This window comes from Tachypleus tridentatus, chromosome 1 (genome assembly GCF_004210375.1).
Source record: "Tachypleus tridentatus isolate NWPU-2018 chromosome 1, ASM421037v1, whole genome shotgun sequence".
NCBI lineage: Eukaryota > Metazoa > Arthropoda > Merostomata > Xiphosura > Limulidae > Tachypleus > Tachypleus tridentatus.
In genome coordinates, this window is record NC_134825.1 from 12199049 (window position 1) to 12219227 (window position 20179).

Consider the following 20179-nt stretch of genomic DNA (forward strand, 5'->3'; position numbering starts at 1 on the left):
AAAATAGCCTTTATTAACTGATAACCAGCATCTATAAAGTATCCTCTCTTAGTAGTAACAAAATAGCCTTTATTAACTGATAACCAGCATCTATAAAGTATCCTCTCTTAGTAGTAACAAAATAGCCTTTATTAACTGATAACCAGCATCTATAAAGTATCCTCTCTTAGTAGTAACAAAATAGCCTTTATTAACTGATAACCAGCATCTATAAAGTATCCTCTCTTAGTAGTAACAAAATAGCCTTTATTAACTGATAACCAGCATCTATAAAGTATCCTCTCTTAGTAGTAACAAAATAGCCTTTATTAACTGATAACCAGCATCTATAAAGTATCCTCTCTTAGTAGTAACAAAATAGCCTTTATTAACTGATAACCAGCATCTATAAAGTATCCTCTCTTAGTAGTAACAAAATAGCCTTTATTAACTGATAACCAGCATCTATAAAGTATCCTCTCTTAGTAGTAACAAAATAGCCTTTATTAACTGATAACCAGCATCTATAAAGTATCCTCTCTTAGTAGTAACAAAATAGCCTTTATTAACTGATAACCAGCATCTATAAAGTATCCTCTCTTAGTAGTAACAAAATAGCCTTTATTAACTGATAACCAGCATCTATAAAGTATCCTCTCTTAGTAGTAACAAAATAGCCTTTATTAACTGATAACCAGCATCTATAAAGTATCCTCTCTTAGTAGTAACAAAATAGCCTTTATTAACTGATAACCAGCATCTATAAAGTATCCTCTCTTAGTAGTAACAAAATAGCCTTTATTAACTGATAACCAGCATCTATAAAGTATCCTCTCTTAGTAGTAACAAAATAGCCTTTATTAACTGATAACCAGCATCTATAAAGTATCCTCTCTTAGTAGTAACAAAATAGCCTTTATTAACTGATAACCAGCATCTATAAAGTATCCTCTCTTAGTAGTAACAAAATAGCCTTTATTAACTGATAACCAGCATCTATAAAGTATCCTCTCTTAGTAGTAACAAAATAGCCTTTATTAACTGATAACCAGCATCTATAAAGTATCCTCTCTTAGTAGTAACAAAATAGCCTTTATTAACTGATAACCAGCATCTATAAAGTATCCTCTCTTAGTAGTAACAAAATAGCCTTTATTAACTGATAACCAGCATCTATAAAGTATCCTCTCTTAGTAGTAACAAAATAGCCTTTATTAACTGATAACCAGCATCTATAAAGTATCCTCTCTTAGTAGTAACAAAATAGCCTTTATTAACTGATAACCAGCATCTATAAAGTATCCTCTCTTAGTAGTAACAAAATAGCCTTTATTAACTGATAACCAGCATCTATAAAGTATCCTCTCTTAGTAGTAACAAAATAGCCTTTATTAACTGATAACCAGCATCTATAAAGTATCCTCTCTTAGTAGTAACAAAATAGCCTTTATTAACTGATAACCAGCATCTATAAAGTATCCCTCTTAGTAGTAACAAAATAGCCTTTATTAACTGATAACCAGCATCTATAAAGTATCCTCTCTTAGTAGTAACAAAATAGCCTTTATTAACTGATAACCAGCATCTATAAAGTATCCTCTCTTAGTAGTAACAAAATAGCCTTTATTAACTGATAACCAGCATCTATAAAGTATCCTCTCTTAGTAGTAACAAAATAGCCTTTATTAACTGATAACCAGCATCTATAAAGTATCCTCTCTTAGTAGTAATAGCCTTTATTAACTGATAACCAGCATCTATAAAGTATCCTCTTAGTAGTAACAAAATAGCCTTTATTAACTGATAACCAGCATCTATAAAGTATCCTCTCTTAGTAGTAACAAAATAGCCTTTATTAACTGATAACCAGCATCTATAAAGTATCCTCTCTTAGTAGTAACAAAATAGCCTTTATTAACTGATAACCAGCATCTATAAAGTATCCTCTCTTAGTAGTAACAAAATAGCCTTTATTAACTGATAACCAGCATCTATAAAGTATCCTCTCTTAGTAGTAACAAAATAGCCTTTATTAACTGATAACCAGCATCTATAAAGTATCCTCTCTTAGTAGTAACAAAATAGCCTTTATTAACTGATAACCAGCATCTATAAAGTATCCTGATAACCAGCTCTTAGTAGTAACAAAATAGCCTTTATTAACTGATAACCAGCATCTATAAAGTATCCTCTCTTAGTAGTAACAAAATAGCCTTTATTAACTGATAACCAGCATCTATAAAGTATCCTCTCTTAGTAGTAACAAAATAGCCTTTATTAACTGATAACCAGCATCTATAAAGTATCCTCTCTTAGTAGTAACAAAATAGCCTTTATTAACTGATAACCAGCATCTATAAAGTATCCTCTCTTAGTAGTAACAAAATAGCCTTTATTAACTGATAACCAGCATCTATAAAGTATCCTCTCTTAGTAGTAACAAAATAGCCTTTATTAACTGATAACCAGCATCTATAAAGTATCCTCTCTTAGTAGTAACAAAATAGCCTTTATTAACTGATAACCAGCATCTATAAAGTATCCTCTCTTAGTAGTAACAAAATAGCCTTTATTAACTGATAACCAGCATCTATAAAGTATCCTCTCTTAGTAGTAACAAAATAGCCTTTATTAACTGATAACCAGCATCTATAAAGTATCCTCTCTTAGTAGTAACAAAATAGCCTTTATTAACTGATAACCAGCATCTATAAAGTATCCTCTCTTAGTAGTAACAAAATAGCCTTTATTAACTGATAACCAGCATCTATAAAGTATCCTCTCTTAAGTAACAAAATAGCCTTTATTAACTGATAACCAGCATCTATAAAGTATCCTCTCTTAGTAGTAACAAAATAGCCTTTATTAACTGATAACCAGCATCTATAAAGTATCCTCTCTTAGTAGTAACAAAATAGCCTTTATTAACTGATAACCAGCATCTATAAAGTATCCTCTCTTAGTAGTAACAAAATAGCCTTTATTAACTGATAACCAGCATCTATAAAGTATCCTCTCTTAGTAGTAACAAAATAGCCTTTATTAACTGATAACCAGCATCTATAAAGTATCCTCTCTTAGTAGTAACAAAATAGCCTTTATTAACTGATAACCAGCATCTATAAAGTATCCTCTCTTAGTAGTAACAAAATAGCCTTTATTAACTGATAACCAGCATCTATAAAGTATCCTCTCTTAGTAGTAACAATATAGCCTTTTGTTAACTGATAACCAGCATCTATAAAGTATCCTCTCTTAGTAGTAACAAAATAGCCTTTATTAACTGATAACCAGCATCTATAAAGTATCCTCTCTTAGTAGTAACAAAATAGCCTTTATTAACTGATAACCAGCATCTATAAAGTATCCTCTCTTAGTAGTAACAAAATAGCCTTTATTAACTGATAACCAGCATCTATAAAGTATCCTCTCTTAGTAGTAACAAAATAGCCTTTATTAACTGATAACCAGCATCTATAAAGTATCCTCTCTTAGTAGTAACAAAATAGCCTTTATTAACTGATAACCAGCATCTATAAAGTATCCTCTCTTAGTAGTAGTAACAAAATAGCCTTTATTAACTGATAACCAGCATCTATAAAGTAGTATCCTCTCTTAGTAGTAACAAAATAGCCTTTATTAACTGATAACCAGCATCTATAAAGTATCCTCTCTTAGTAGTAACAAAATAGCCTTTATTAACTGATAACCAGCATCTATAAAGTATCCTCTCTTAGTAGTAACAAAATAGCCTTTATTAACTGATAACCAGCATCTATAAAGTATCCTCTCTTAGTAGTAACAAAATAGCCTTTATTAACTGATAACCAGCATCTATAAAGTATCCTCTCTTAGTAGTAACAAAATAGCCTTTATTAACTGATAACCAGCATCTATAAAGTATCCTCTCTTAGTAGTAACAAAATAGCCTTTATTAACTGATAACCAGCATCTATAAAGTATCCTCTCTTAGTAGTAACAAAATAGCCTTTATTAACTGATAACCAGCATCTATAAAGTATCCTCTTAGTAGTAACAAAATAGCCTTTATTAACTGATAACCAGCATCTATAAAGTATCCTCTCTTAGTAGTAACAAAATAGCCTTTATTAACTGATAACCAGCATCTATAAAGTATCCTCTCTTAGTAGTAACAAAATAGCCTTTATTAACTGATAACCAGCATCTATAAAGTATCCTCTCTTAGTAGTAACAAAATAGCCTTTATTAACTGATAACCAGCATCTATAAAGTATCCTCTCTTAGTAGTAACAAAATAGCCTTTATTAACTGATAACCAGCATCTATAAAGTATCCTCTCTTAGTAGTAACAAAATAGCCTTTATTAACTGATAACCAGCATCTATAAAGTATCCTCTCTTAGTAGTAACAAAATAGCCTTTATTAACTGATAACCAGCATCTATAAAGTATCCTCTCTTAGTAGTAACAAAATAGCCTTTATTAACTGATAACCAGCATCTATAAAGCCTTTATTAACTGATAACCAGCATCTATAAAGTATCCTCTTAGTAGTAACAAAATAGCCTTTATTAACTGATAACCAGCATCTATAAAGTATCCTCTCTTAGTAGTAACAAAGCCTTTATAGATAACCAGCATCTATAAAGTATCCTCTCTTAGTAGTAACAAAATAGCCTTTATTAACTGATAACCAGCATCTATAAAGTATCCTCTCTTAGTAGTAACAAAATAGCCTTTATTAACTGATAACCAGCATCTATAAAGTATCCTCTCTTAGTAGTAACAAAATAGCCTTTATTAACTGATAACCAGCATCTATAAAGTATCCTCTCTTAGTAGTAACAAAATAGCCTTTATTAACTGATAACCAGCATCTATAAAGTATCCTCTCTTAGTAGTAACAAAATAGCCTTTATTAACTGATAACCAGCATCTATAAAGTATCCTCTCTTAGTAGTAACAAAATAGCCTTTATTAACTGATAACCAGCATCTATAAAGTATCCTCTCTTAGTAGTAACAAAATAGCCTTTATTAACTGATAACCAGCATCTATAAAGTATCCTCTCTTAGTAGTAACAAAATAGCCTTTATTAACTGATAACCAGCATCTATAAAGTATAACCAGCATCTATAAAGTATCTCTTAGTAGTAACAAAATAGCCTTTATTAACTGATAACCAGCATCTATAAAGTATCCTCTCTTAGTAGTAACAAAATAGCCTTTATTAACTGATAACCAGCATCTATAAAGTATCCTCTCTTAGTATAACAAAATAGCCTTTATTAACTGATAACCAGCATCTATAAAGTATCCTCTCTTAGTAGTAACAAAATAGCCTTTATTAACTGATAACCAGCATCTATAAAGTATCCTCTCTTAGTAGTAACAAAATAGCCTTTATTAACTGATAACCAGCATCTATAAAGTATCCTCTCTTAGTAGTAACAAAATAGCCTTTATTAACTGATAACCAGCATCTATAAAGTATCCTCTCTTAGTAGTAACAAAATAGCCTTTATTAACTGATAACCAGCATCTATAAAGTATCCTCTCTTAGTAGTAACAAAATAGCCTTTATTAACTGATAACCAGCATCTATAAAGTATCCTCTCTTAGTAGTAACAAAATAGCCTTTATTAACTGATAACCAGCATCTATAAAGTATCCTCTCTTAGTAGTAACAAAATAGCTTAGTAGTAACTTTATTAACTGATAACCAGCATCTATAAAGTATCCCTCTTAGTAGTAACAAAATAGCCTTTATTAACTGATAACCAGCATCTATAAAGTATCCTCTCTTAGTAGTAACAAAATAGCCTTTATTAACTGATAACCAGCATCTATAAAGTATCCTCTCTTAGTAGTAACAAAATAGCCTTTATTAACTGATAACCAGCATCTATAAAGTATCTCTCTTAGTAGTAACAAAATAGCCTTTATTAACTGATAACCAGCATCTATAAAGTATCCTCTCTTAGTAGTAACAAAATAGCCTTTATTAACTGATAACCAGCATCTATAAAGTATCCTCTCTTAGTAGTAACAAAATAGCCTTTATTAACTGATAACCAGCATCTATAAAGTATCCTCTCTTAGTAGTAACAAAATAGCCTTTATTAACTGATAACCAGCATCTATAAAGTATCCTCTCTTAGTAGTAACAAAATAGCCTTTATTAACTGATAACCAGCATCTATAAAGTATCCTCTCTTAGTAGTAACAAAATAGCCTTTATTAACTGATAACCAGCATCTATAAAGTATCCTCTTTAGTAGTAACAAAATAGCCTTTATTAACTGATAACCAGCATCTATAAAGTATCCTCTCTTAGTAGTAACAAAATAGCCTTTATTAACTGATAACCAGCATCTATAAAGTATCCTCTCTTAGTAGTAACAAAATAGCCTTTATTAACTGATAACCAGCATCTATAAAGTATCCTCTCTTAGTAGTAACAAAATAGCCTTTATTAACTGATAACCAGCATCTATAAAGTATCCTCTCTTAGTAGTAACAAAATAGCCTTTATTAACTGATAACCAGCATCTATAAAGTATCCTCTCTTAGTAGTAACAAAATAGCCTTTATTAACTGATAACCCAGCTATAAAGTATCCTCTCTATAAAGTATAACCAGCATCTATAAAGTATCTCTTAGTAGTAACAAAATAGCCTTTATTAACTGATAACCAGCATCTATAAAGTATCCTCTCTTAGTAGTAACAAAATAGCCTTTATTAACTGATAACCAGCATCTATAAAGTATAACCAGCATCTATAAAGTATCCTCTTAGTAGTAACAAAATAGCCTTTATTAACTGATAACCAGCATCTATAAAGTATCCTCTCTTAGTAGTAACAAAATAGCCTTTATTAACTGATAACCAGCATCTATAAAGTATCCTCTCTTAGTAGTAACAAAATAGCCTTTATTAACTGATAACCAGCATCTATAAAGTATCCTCTCTTAGTAGTAACAAAATAGCCTTTATTAACTGATAACCAGCATCTATAAAGTATCCTCTCTTAGTAGTAACAAAATAGCCTTTATTAACTGATAACCAGCATCTATAAAGTATAGTAGTAACTAGCCTTTATTAACTGATAACCAGCATCTATAAAGTATCCTCTCTTAGTAGTAACAAAATAGCCTTTATTAACTGATAACCAGCATCTATAAAGTATCCTCTCTTAGTAGTAACAAAATAGCCTTTATTAACTGATAACCAGCATCTATAAAGTATCCTCTCTTAGTAGTAACAAAATAGCCTTTATTAACTGATAACCAGCATCTATAAAGTATCCTCTCTTAGTAGTTAGTAGTAACAAAATAGCCTTTATTAACTGATAACCAGCATCTATAAAGTATCCTCTCTTAGTAGTAACAAAATAGCCTTTATTAACTGATAACCAGCATCTATAAAGTATCCTCTCTATAAAGTATAACCAGCATCCTCTTAGTAGTAACAAAATAGCCTTTATTAACTGATAACCAGCATCTATAAAGTATCCTCTCTTAGTAGTAACAAAATAGCCTTTATTAACTGATAACCAGCATCTATAAAGTATCCTCTCTTAGTAGTAACAAAATAGCCTTTATTAACTGATAACCAGCATCTATAAAGTATCCTCTCTTAGTAGTAACAAAATAGCCTTTATTAACTGATAACCAGCATCTATAAAGTATCCTCTCTTAGTAGTAACAAAATAGCCTTTATTAACTGATAACCAGCATCATCTATAATAGCCTTTATTAACTATAACCAGCATCTCTCTTAGTAGTAACAAAATAGCCTTTATTAACTGATAACCAGCATCTATAAAGTATCCTCTCTATAAAGTATAACCAGCATCTATAAAGTATCCTCTCTTAGTAGTAACAAAATAGCCTTTATTAACTGATAACCAGCATCTATAAAGTATCCTCTCTTAGTAGTAACAAAATAGCCTTTATTAACTGATAACCAGCATCTATAAAGTATCCTCTCTTAGTAGTAACAAAATAGCCTTTATTAACTGATAACCAGCATCTATAAAGTATCCTCTCTTAGTAGTAACAAAATAGCTTTTATTAACTGATAACCAGCATCTATAAAGTATCCTCTTTTAGTAGTAACAAAATAGCTTTTATTATCTAATAACCAGCATCTATAAAGTATCCTCTGTTAATAAAATAGCCTTTATTAACTGATAACCAGCATCTATAAAGTATCCTCTGTTAGTAGTAACAAAATAGCCTTTATTAACTGATAACCAGCATCTATAAAGTATCCTCTCTTAGTAGTAACAAAATAGCCTTTATTAACTGATAACCAGCATCTATAAAGTATCCTCTGTTAGTAGTAACAAAATAGCCTTTATTAACTGATAACCAGCATCTATAAAGTATCCTCTCTTAGTAGTAACAAAATAGCCTTTATTAACTGATAACCAGCATCTATAAAGTATCCTCTCTTAGCAGTAACAAAATAGCCTTGATATATTTATTTATTTACAAACTCTTGTTTTTCCGAAGGATCCATGACGCTCAGACAAAAGTATATAATCATATTTAAATCATTGGATTTAACAAAGTCTTTAATTTAAAACAAAACATATGAAATAGACCGAATTCTATTACCACTGTCATGAACCATATTGCTCGGTTTATTTATTTCTCATGTTGGCCCGGCATGGCCAGGTGTTTAAGGAACTCGACTCGAAATTCGAATCCCCGTCACACCAAACATGCTCGCCCTTTTAGCCGTATAGGAGTTATAATGTGACGGTCAATCCCACTATTTCTTGGTAAAAAAGTAGCCGAAGAGTTGGCGGTGGATGGTGATGACTAGCTGCCTTCTCTTTAGTCTTACATTGCTAAATTAGGAACAGCTAGAAATTACGCGAAATTCAAAACAAATTAAACCAATTTCACATACTAAAAAATAGTTGGTCAGTTAATTTAGAAAAAAGCCAAACTGGACTATATGCTATGTTTATTGTGGGGAATCAAACCCCAGATTTTATCGTTATAAGTTCGTAAACCTACATATTAAAAATTAACATCAAAAATTACTGTTCATCAAAAACTGCCAATTAATATTAACATTAAATTCCTTCTTGCAAAGTGTTACTTTTCCTCTTAATCACGTTTAAATTCTAATTTCAAAATCCAGTTTAATATTTTTGTTAAAATATCTGGAAATAAAAATATATTTTAATTCATTTAATAAATGAAGAATCAACAAAAAGTAAATAATTATAAATTAATTGTCACTGTTTGAAAGGTACAAAGCAACATAGAAAACGTAGGGCTGGTATGTACATCGATAGGTTTGTACAAGCAAAAGACAAAAACATTTACCTAAAGGTTCTCCAGTAACACACGATTGAGGTAAATCTGCTTACTTAAATTGTAAAAGCGCTTTCGTAAATTTATATGAATAAGTTAAACCTTACCTGCCCGAAAATACAAGAATTCTTAAAGTTGCCCTCAGAGGAGTGAATCACAAATACAGCAAATTTGCATTTGCAGCTTAATTACATACATGTGTATTATATTTTTATCGCGAAACGTTTGACAACCTAGGCACTTAACAACTACTGCAAAAAATCTAATATTAAAGGGAAAGCTGAATATTTGTTGTAGATAGCCTACAGTGATTATAGTAACTATGCTGCTTAGAAAATCAAAAACTTCTAACAGTACTTGCAATTTGATGAATAAATTAGTACTTCAGAAGAAAATATAACTTACTTAAATAAAGATAACTAAATAGATAGTAATAAAAGAGTAAAGAATTGTTTGAAAAATATCTCCTACAAACGCATTCGCCAAGTAACTAAATTACAAAACATATTAACACTGAAGCATTGCCCCCCTCCCCAATAAATGATTAACCAAAAAGACATCAACAACCTAACAAGGGCTAGTTTTCCTTGTCATCTCCATATACAGATGTGTTTGTTGTTAAAAGGCAGCCTGGCTTAGAAACTTCTGTTAGAAATAACCGAGTGCTTTTATTGACCGTTCACTTCTTTCAGCAACTAGAAGTTTCATTGTCGTCTGGCTTTCATTCGTCTCCGTGACGGATACTTGAGTTGTTTTTTTATCTCAGTTTGAGACTGTCAAATGTAATAACTGAAAGATTTGATGGAACACAAGGAGAAAGAACTCATTCTGAAGTTTATTATTAGCAACTATATGTATCTTACTTATTGGACGGAAAAATTTACTTTTATTACTAAACTTAGAAGTTTACACTGTATTTATTTTGTGAAATATCGAATTATCTTAAAATTGTCACAATGCTGAGCATCAAGGTAGGTAAATAAATTTATTATCTACCATTAACACAATAAAAATACTTATTTATCATTGAGGTTTCTGTACAATTTAGGACCCAAGTTCCCTGGTTCAGTAATAAACAATTAACACTAAAACTCTATACTATTCCTGTAGAGGGCACAGAGCAACTACCCCATTGGAAACTTTTGAGGTTAAAACAAGATTCATTTGATAGCAATAAACATTCCTGAAATACTAGTTCCAATTAACCACACCAGGCGTTAAATAAATAGGTATCTAGTTTATTCAAAGAATTTATGTTCTACTGTATCGACCACAACTGCTACCCAGTAGCACAGCGGTATGTCACTGGACCTACATTGCTAGAAACCTATATCTCAGAACGACTGGTATGGGTATTAACACTTTTTACTAATAAGGCAGAGTACAACGTTTCGATCTTCTTAGGTCATTTTCAGGTTAACCTGTTTTATTAGAAAAAAAGTGTTAAAACCCATACCAGTCGTTTTGAGATACATTTTTGCTTCAAGAATGCCAGAAACCGATTTCCGATTCCCGTGGTGGGTAGTGTAAAAATAGCTCGTTTCTGCAGTTTTGTGCTTAGTTTTAAAAAAGTTATTTTACAATTAAAAAATTACAAGTACTTCTTTCACTATTTTATATTAACGTTTCGTTGTAAGTCAGTAAGCTTACTACTGTTCCACCTGGAACTAAAACTACTGTGTATATAATAGACAAACACGGTATAATATTAACAAATGTAAATTTAAGATGAGATCATGCTATGATTGTATTCCCGTGAATCTTTGTGGTATTCTTTAACAAATGTCTCACACAATCTATGTTTCTGGTTTATAAAATGTTCAACATACTGCTATATTAGTAGAATAATGAAACACTAGATTACGTAATTCACTGAAATGTCTTTTTCCGAAATATGTTTAACAAGACATGTGCTGCTGGAAATGAGCTTGAACGCTATAACAGGGTATGCGGGTGTTTTATCCCAGATTTAATTAAGTTCCATTTATTATATAATTTTTTTATTAATTGTTTATAAAAAGTTATTTTAACTGATTTTGAAACAAGGTAATTAATTCAAAAAGAGCAACTGATTTAAAACACCCCATAATTATTTTAGAGTTACCGTGTCATGAAGATTCAAACCATCAACCCTCAGATTAGGAGTCGAGCGCCCCTAACCAGCTGGCCATGCAGAGCCCATAGTGGTTGAATAAAAACAAAGGAGTATCTTTTCTCTGCCAACAACAGGTATCGAAACGCAATTCTTGCGTTGTAAACTCGTGGACATCTTTGTGGTCAACCGGGTACAAAGTCAAGAAACAATTTCGATGCTTCTAAAATCGTGTTTGTGAGAATTATTGCTATTTGTTGACATGATATGACAAGTTGTTTTTCAACATCTGATATTTGCTGTATTCTGAAAAATAAAATCTCTTCACATTACCCCGTGTCTCATAAGTGTGTGTGTTTTCCTATAGCTAAAGCCACATCTGGCTATCTGCTGAGTCCACCGAGGGGATTTTAGCACTGTAAACCCGTAGACTTGCCGCTATACCAGCGAGGGACTCTCACAGATGAACACCAGGACACATCATCACTTCAAATCGAGGTTGATGTTTTTGTTGTTTTTTCGCACAAAGCTAGTCGAGGGAAATCAACCAGTCAGCAGCACCCATCACAGACTTTTAGTTTGCTCTAACTGTATAGCGAGCTCTGACTGCCACTGTCATAACGCATTCACAACCCTAAAGTGAAGTGCGAAGAGCAATTTTCTTTCTTTTTTTAGGAGGTGGGGGGAGGGACCGTAACGGTACGTGAACAGTTGCATTCCAGATCCACATTCGTCTGGAATGTTAACAGCTGAACCGAGGTGGTCGAAGCTTAAAAACTCCGCTGTATAGCTGTGCAATTAAAAACAAACCTTCGTACGTAATAGACTCACTCTCTTGTGGAGATTATTACACAAGGTTGTATTTTAAATTGAAATTCAGCTCTTTAGTGTTTCCAGTAAAATGTTTCAGTTTAAAGATATAAAGAGAAGGTTCGTAAATAGCATTCATAAGAGTACTTAGTATTCATTGCAAAGCCATGAAGTCTCTTTATCGCAGACCATAATTTTAAACTACTAATGAGAGGGAAGTCAGCAACACCCCAATCCACACTAAGATATGATTGATTGTCATTCCTATAACGCACCCACCTCTTAAAGTGCGGTGAATATTTTGTGGTATAGCATGGGTTTGAACCTAGTTCGTCCAATAAGAACTTTAAAGCCTTACCAGAGGGCCAACCCTTGTAAATGAGTCTTTATCGCATCTATATAATTATAATTATTACTGCAACTATTATCTGAATTAAAATTAAACATTGTTCGAGAAATGATAACTCGGGTTGAATAAATCGTGACTCTGGTACTATGAAAATCAAATTCTTTCTTTGTTTATATAAAAGTACACCTAGTTACTTGACCTTATTTTTCTGAAAGAGTTTTTCTTCCCTGCTTTTTGTTTCTAAATTTAACTGTATATTTTATTTTTAATCTTAATCGCAAAACACGACACGATAGTGGTTGATAATAGGGATCGCTCAGAAACGTTTATAAATATTCTAACACAATGGTTCCCAATTTTTTTATGCCTCGTAACCCTAAAAAGTTTTAAAATGTTTTTGCACCCCTCACAATAATTATTTATTTAAGAATAAAGGTGAAGGTGGCCGAAACACATTTTTATAATTACTTTTTAATGATATATAAACAAAAATGAAACATTTGGAAAAGAAAAAAATATTACAACAAACTAAAAGTTGCACAAATCCCACATGGCTTACAAAAAATAAATGTTCATCCATGCATGAAATGAAATTTCTTTGAATTTGAAATGTTCAAATGTTCATAAACCAATTTAAATTTAATGACTCTTTTGTTCCTGTTTATTTCTTACGAGTTTTTCAAAGCGTGACACTTTGTTGCTGATAGCAATCGGCAAGTCTGCCTGTGCACCCAAGCGTTTACGTTTTGTGTGTAGTTTTTTTACAGTTGTACATTAAGATTTCGGTCTGCGCCGGTGACGGTAGAAACGATAGTTTATTGTAACAAGGTAAAAAGCTACGTCTGTAACAAGAAAAATAAGAAATAAAAATCGAACGTAATTTTTGAATATATAGGACAATACCCTTAATATCAACAAAAAAAACTGAAATGTTATCTCGCACCCCCTGGAACGCTATCTTGCACCCCTGGTTGGGAACCACTGTTCTAACAGAACATTCGAGCAAAAAAACCATATTAAAAGCAGATTTCTTCGTCAAACAACACTCAAGACCTTTTACATTAATGGCTAAAACTGCTTGGACATTTACAATGTCAAAAATAATGATTCGTCGATACTTAGACAAAATTCTTTACTCATCCATTTGTTTCTAATAATATTATTAATACTCATATTACTATTGTTTCAAAAACCTACAGAAAAAATGGTCTACTGAAAAACACCTGTGCAAGTCATAGGACTATTTTAATAATGTCTCTTCAACTGTTAAGGAGACATTTTCACATTTTTCATCACTATTGGACAAATTTCTCTTCCAAACCATTCAAGCAAAATTGTAAAAGCTATTTAAGCACCGTTATACTAGTCGGTGTGGTTTCTTTTTAACTTTCGCGCAAAGCTAGAGAACAATATGTGCTAGCCGTCACTATTGAGCTACTCTTTTACCAACGAATAGTGGGATTGAATTGTAACGCCCCACGACTGAAAGAACGAAAAGGTATAGTGGGACGGGCCTTCGAATTTGTAACCCTCAAATTGCGAGTCAAATGCTACTCTAGTCAGAAAATTTAGTAAAAGTAAACAATGTACATATTTATAACATTGTTTCCAGCCTTATAATCATTGGTAATGCTTTTACAGAAAAAAACTACTGTAAATATTTTACTGAAACCTGAAGAGTACTCGTATTAATAAATGCATTATTAAGAATGTCATAGGGTAGTTTTAAAACTAATTCAAGCACCTTTGTTTTTGCGTTGAAATTTTTCTAAATTTCCCTCACGTTCGGCCATTGCAAAAATTTGGTGTTTTACAAATGCGCATTAATTAGAAAATAATTTGTACAACATAGAGCGCACTAATTGCAAACTGCCACGTTGATGTTTGTTTGTTTTTGGTTTTTTAATTTCGCGCAAAGCTACTCGAGGTCTATCTGCGCTAGACGTCCCTAATTTAGCAGTGTAAGATTGCATGGAGAGCAGCTAATGATCACCACCCACCGCCAACTCTTGAGTTTCTCTTTTACCAACGAATAGTGGAATTGATTGTCACATTATAACACCCTACGGCTGAAAGGGCGAGCATGTTTAGTGCGACGGGTATTCGAACCCGAGACCCTCGGATTACATATCGGGCCCCTGCCACGTTGAGGTTTCATCATTTCTCGAGGTCGATGTTCTTTATTGTTTCTCGAGTTCTCTGTTGTACTCTGTCTGAACGTAGTTTTCCCACGACTATTTTCGTGAGTTTTATAACAGCAGACTATTACCATAGTAGATTTCTCTAATCTTGTGGGGTCCTGGCACGGCCAGGTGGTTAAGGCACTCGACTCGAATCTCCATCGTACGAAACATGCTCACCCTTTCAGTCGTGGGAGCGTTGTAATGTAACGGTGAATCCCACTATTCGTTGGCAATAAAAGTAGTTAAAGAGTTGGCGGGAGGTGGTGATGACTAGCTGCCTTCCCTCTAGTCTTACACTGCTAAATTCGGGACGGCAAGCGCAAATAACCCTCGTGTAGCTTTGCGCGAAATTCAAAACAAACCAAAAAAGTGGGAAAAAGTAAATGTAGTAGTGAACTTTTGGAAAACATGTAATATACAACTGAATGCATAAGTACTACAACTAAATGCATAAGTAAGTATGTAGCTAAAAATCTATAAATGGGCATAAGAAACACTTAAGAACCAAGATAGGTAGAGGTTGTTAATTGAATAAATGGAACAGGAATCGTAGAAACAGAACAGAAACAAGTTGAATCGAAGTGCAATTATTATATTTTCAAGCCTACAACTAGAGGCTAAAAAATTAAAAAAGCTAAACTGGGAAAAATGTCTACATTATTTTCTTAACCTACAAATCCTATTTTGTTTCCAATAAAATTGATAAGTATTATAGATATGGAATCAAAACTAGTATTTGTAGTTTGAGAAAATAATGTAGGCCTTATTTCCAACCTAGTTTCTTCACCCTTTATAAAGTCCCTAGTTGTAGTCTTAAAAACATAGTCTTTGCATTTACCATTTAACTTGTTTGTGTACCTTCTTCGAGATCTCTATTCCCATTTTTGAATTAGCAATTTTTAATTTTTTAGTTAATTTTGTATTTCTGATGAGTTTTTGTTTTACGTAATCTATCTTACAGTTCCTACTTTCAATATTTATAATCGTTTTCCCTCTTAGTCGTTTGCAGTTTTAATATTTACTTCAAGTATGTACTTGTATCTAGATAGTTTAATTTGCAGTTTTAATATTTACTTCAAGTATGTACTTTTATCTAGATAGTTTAATTTGCAGTTTTAATATTTACTTCAAGTATGTACTTTTATCTAGATAGTTTAATTTACAGTTTTAATATTTACTTCAAGTATGTACTTTTATCTAGATAGTTTAATTTACAGTTTTAATATTTACTTCAAGTATGTACTTTTATCTAGATAGTTTAATTTACAGTTTTAATATTTACTTCAAGTATGTACTTTTATCTAGATAGTTTAATTTACAGTTTTAATATTTACTTCAAGTATGTACTTTTATCTAGATAGTTTAATTTACAGTTTTAATATTTACTTCAAGTATGTACTTTTATCTAGATAGTTTAATTTACAGTTTTAATATTTACTTCAAGTATGTACTTGTATCTAGATAGTTTAATTTACAGTTTTAATATTTACTTCAAGTATGTACTTTTATCTAGATAGTTTAATTTACAGTTTTAATATTTACTTCAAGTATGTACTTGTATCTAGATAGTTTAATTTACAGTTTTAATATTTACTTCAAGTATGTACTTGTATCTAGATAGTTTAATTTACAGTTTTAATATTTACTTCAAGTATGTACTTGTATCTAGATAGTTTAATTTACAGTTTTAATATTTACTTCAAGTATGTACTTGTATCTAGATAGTTTAATTTACAGTTTTAATATTTACTTCAAGTATGTACTTTTATCTAGATAGTTTAATTTACAGTTTTAATATTTACTTCAAGTATGTACTTGTATCTAGATAGTTTAATTTACAGTTTTAATATTTACTTCAAGTATGTACTTGTATCTAGATAATTTAATTTACAGTTTTAATATTTACTTCAAGTATGTACTTTTATCTAGATAGTTTAATTTACAGTTTTAATATTTACTTCAAGTATGTACTTGTATCTAGATAGTTTAATTTACAGTTTTAATATTTACTTCAAGTATGTACTTGTATCTAGATAGTTTAATTTACAGTTTTAATATTTACTTCAAGTATGTACTTGTATCTAGATAGTTTAATTTACAGTTTTAATATTTACTTCAAGTATGTACTTGTATCTAGATAGTTTAATTTACAGTTTTAATATTTACTTCAAGTATGTACTTGTATCTAGATAGTTTAATTTACAGTTTTAATATTTACTATCAAGTATGTACTTGTATCTAGATAGTTTAATTTACAGTTTTAATATTTACTTCAAGTATGTACTTGTATCTAGATAGTTTAATTTACAGTTTTAATATTTACTTCAAGTATGTACTTGTATCTAGATAGTTTAATTTACAGTTTTAATATTTACTTCAAGTATGTACTTTTATCTAGATAGTTTAATTTACAGTTTTAATATTTACTTCAAGTATGTACTTGTATCTAGATAGTTTAATTTACAGTTTTAATATTTACTTCAAGTATGTACTTGTATCTAGATAATTTAATTTACAGTTTTAATATTTACTTCAAGTATGTACTTTTATCTAGATAGTTTAATTTACAGTTTTAATATTTACTTCAAGTATGTACTTGTATCTAGATAGTTTAATTTACAGTTTTAATATTTACTTCAAGTATGTACTTGTATCTAGATAATTTAATTTACAGTTTTAATATTTACTACAAGTGTGTACTTGTATCTAGATAGTTTAATTTACAGTTTTAATATTTACTACAAGTATGTACTTGTATCTAGATAGTTTAATTTACAGTTTTAATATTTACTACAAGTATGTACTTGTATCTAGATAGTTTAATTTACAGTTTTAATATTTACTACAAGTATGTACTTGTATCTAGATAGTTTAATTTACATATATTTTTACATTTTTAACTCATTATTCCTCAACATCAGCAATCACTATCTCTCGAGATCAACTTTTATGTTCATTGGCAATCCATCGATTTTCCTACTTCTGACCAATTTTCTCAATCCATTCATAAAAAATACTTTCTCCATCTACAAGTTTAGGAATGTATTTTAAATGTAAGAAATGTTCTACAATATAAAAACATTAATTTTGTGAATTTGACTTGAAATTTTCTATTCTTTTTCAATGCTTGTAGAGATAACGAACGCGGAAAACGAAAGACAAAAACGCTAGTAACAGTTTGAAGCTTCAAAATGATCATCTCCAAAAGTTCCTTATTAATACACAACAAAAATGTCTATACCAAGTTACCTTAGCAATAAAAGACACTTTTTTAACCCTTACGTACATTTTCCTCTATTGTGTTCCTTTTATGCACAACGGTAATTGATACCCATTCACCCCTTTATAATTCATAGTAACATTACTTTCATAGCGAGAGTCCCCTGCTGGTACAGCGGTAATTCTAAGGATTTACAACCCTAAAATCAGGGGCTCGATTCCCCTCGGTTAACTCAGCAGATAGCTCGATGTGGCTTTGCTATAAAAAAAACACACCTACACACACTCACAGAGAGACAAAATGACTGAGCGACACTAGGTGGCGCTGAGGTTCTTGTCAAAATTCCTATAGTAATGTAAGTAAGTTAGTTGTCTTAAGTAAATTAAGGTGTTGCTACTGTCATACGAAAATAAATGCGTCAATATACATAAATAATCTGATTAGATCTTCTGACAATAGTTTAAAACAGTCTTCTCTAAAATGTAATACTGTTGATTGGTTGCAAATAAAGGCATGCTAACAAAAGAAAAGAGAAATTAATTATTTAAAAGTTAAATTCTCAGGGAAGAAAAGTGGGGGGTTACAGTTTTGAGGAGGAATAGAATAATGTTTCTTTTTTTTGCATGTCCTACAAATAAGGACAGACGTATCTTGCCCCCTCCAGTAGCACAGTGGTATGTCTGCGGACTCGCACAACTGAAAACCGAGTTTCGATACTGATGGTGGGCAGACCACAGATAACCCATTATGTGACCTTGTACGTATTTCCAAGCAATATATCAATTACATATTTTATCTTTAACTGCTCGAAATATTTAAATAATACAACACACACCTTATCTCTTCATATACCAAACAATTACGAAATATAATATCAATCATATATTTCATGTGGCAAACAACTATATACCAGAACAGTTTCTTCTTACAGGATCCAAAAACAAAAATAAAGCAGGTATCAAGATGGAAATATAAATCAACTAGCTTCAAACAACTAGAAAATAATACGAATGCCTTAACTTTACATGTTCCAAAAAAACTAAAACGCATAAATATACACACGTGTTATCTTTACATGTTCTAACAATTTATAAAATATAACACTCGCGTAATTTTACCTGTTCCAAACAATTTAGACTGTAGAACACAACCTTATTCTTAAGTGCCCAAAATATAAAAAAATAAACACTGATCTTTATTTACACGTTCCAATCAATTAACTAATTAGTAGCCCACTTGTCACCCTGTCGCATCGCTAATTTTCTAATGATCACGGTTTAGACCACACACCCTACACACTTGACAACAGAACGTGCAATGTACACTCATCAAATCAATACATAGTCGTAACGAATATAAATTAAACAGCTCACTTTAAATTATTGGTGAATCGAAATGCTTATAACGACAAACGACGGCTTCCTTACCTGTAGCGAACACAGCTATGTGCTTATCATAAAACAAACAATATAATTAGAATATAGTGCGCACATTCTATATTGCCCTGATGATCAGAACATAGGTCGAAAGTTCATTACGAACCTTAGATGAGTGCACATACGGCATGATTCAAACAACTAGAACTTAGACCGGATGTTATTTTCACAGTTAAAAGTAGAATGTTCATTTCATTGTCACATGATCACAACTATCACAAAAAAATAAATGCACGGCCTATGTGGATATGATATTAAAAACCAAGAGGCAGAGTCTATATTTTTCCTAAATATTATTGATAGTTAAAGAGCAGAAACTGTCCCCTACTCTTAGATGATCCTCATAACTAAAAAATATATTGTAATATTTGTCCCTACAAAATCCTGTCAGTGATAGAGAGCACTCTTTGTCTCTACACGACCCTGCCAGATTATCTTCCCACTATATTCCACATCTTTGCATGTCCTACCAGCTATAAAACAAAGTGCACTTTCCATCCCTTCATCACATTGTCCTGAGTGAACATTTATCATTAAATTATCCTGCCTACTATAAAATATAATGTCCTTCTCTTCCCAAATGATCCTTCCAACTATAAATGTAGTGTCCTCCTAATTCCTGCATGATCCTTCTAACTATAAAACATAGTGTCCTCCCAATCCATGTACGATCCCGCCAACTACAAAATATTGTCTCCTCCTAATCCCACCTGATCCTGCCAACTAGGATTTAGCGTGAATACAATTCTCTTTCTAAACCAGCATATAATTTGAAATTCGTCAAAAATAACCA